This window comes from Nerophis ophidion, linkage group LG06 (genome assembly GCF_033978795.1).
Source record: "Nerophis ophidion isolate RoL-2023_Sa linkage group LG06, RoL_Noph_v1.0, whole genome shotgun sequence".
NCBI lineage: Eukaryota > Metazoa > Chordata > Actinopteri > Syngnathiformes > Syngnathidae > Nerophis > Nerophis ophidion.
The window spans coordinates 38966631-38968519 of NC_084616.1; positions in this window are offsets into that span (position 1 = coordinate 38966631).

Genomic DNA, 1889 nt, shown 5'->3' on the forward strand with positions numbered 1-1889 from the left:
AGAAATTAACATTTATTCACCCTTTTATTTAATTGTTACTTATTTATTCACTTCATTTATTAACTATTATGTTAGATCCACTATGGACTGGACTTTCACAATATTATGCTAGACCCACTTGATGTCTAGTGCATCCGGTCTCCCCCCTAGGGGCGGTCCTCTCCGAGGTTTCTCTTAGTCATTCACATAAACAATGATTGATTGACATGACCTTTTAATGAAGACTATTGAATGTAATAGTGTTTCTCACCTTCTTTATCAAAGTGCTGGAATGTACGGAACAAAATTGAAAAATGAACATTTAACATGACTTTAATGAAGACTATCAAATTTAATAGTGTTTCTCACCTTCTTTATCAGAGTGAAGACTATTGAATTTAATAGTGTTTCTCACCTTCTTTATCAGAGTGAAGACTATTGAATTTAATAGTGTTTCTCACCTTCTTTATCAAAGTGCTGGAATGGACGAAATGAAATTGAGAAATGAACATTTAACATGACATTTTAATGAAGACTATTGAATTTAATAGTGTTTCTCACCTTCGTTATTAAAGTGCTGGAATGGACGAAACGAAATTCAAAAATGAACATTTAACTTGACTTTTTAATGAAGACTATTGAATTTAATAGTGCTTCTCACATTCTTTATCAAAGTACTGGAATGGACGAAAATAAATTTAGAAAATAACTTTTAACATGACTTTTTAGTGAGAAACATTTAACATTTAACTTTTAATTGAGAAACATTTAACATTACTTTTTAATGAAGAGTATTGAATTTAATAGCGTTTCTCACCTTCTTTATCAAAGTGAAGACTATTGAATGTAGTAGTGTTTCTCACCTTCTTTATCAAAATGCTGGAATGGACGGAACAAAATTGAGAAATTAACACTTAAAATTCCTTTTGAAGGCCTACTGAAATGAGATTTTCTTATTTAAACGGGGATAGCAGGTCCATTGTATGTGTGATACTTGATCATTTCGCGATATTGCCATACTTTTGCTGAAAGGATTTAGTAGAGAACATCAACAACAAAGTTCGCAACTTTTGTTTGCTAATAAAAAAAACCTTGCCTGTACCGGAAGTAGCACACGATGTGCGCATAACGTCACGGGTTGTAGGGCTCCTCACATTGTTTATAATCATAGCCACCAGCAGCAAGTGCAATTCAGACCAAGAAAGTGACGAGTTCCCCTTTATTTTAAATATAAATTATAAATTTAATAAATATAAAATATAATTCACTTCACTTCACAATTTGAGCAAGGATGAAAGATTCCTGGATGAGGAAAGTTAGAGTGAAGCACGAAAAAAAAAAAAAGGCGACGGCTCCAGGCGAGGGCAGTGTGAGCGATTCAGATGTTATCAGACCCATTTACTAGGATAATTCTGGAAAATCCCTTATCTGCTTATTGTGTTACTAGTGTTTTAGTGAGATTATAAAGTCATACCTGAAAGTCGGAGGGCTGCGTTGAATGCCAGTGTCTCTCAGAGAAGCCAATGGAGGAGCCAAGATCACAGCTGCCTAATTGACAGCTACAGGAGGAGGTCGCATAATCCACTCAAGTCTCCGGTAAGAGCCGACTTAATATCACAATTTCCCCATCCAAAAACTTGCTGGTTGACATAGAGAAACACGTTGGCTTGACCGCTCTGTGTTAAAGCTTCACAACAAACAAAGAAACACCGGCTGTGTTTCGGTTCTAAAGGCAGCTGCAATTCACCGCTTTCCACCAACATCATTCTTCTTTATAATCTCCATTATTAATTGAACAAATTGCAAAAGATTCAGCCACACGGATTATGCGATGAAAAGAGTTTAATAATGTTCTCACCTTCTTTATCAAAGTACCTGAATGGTGAGAAATGAACATTTAACATGACTTT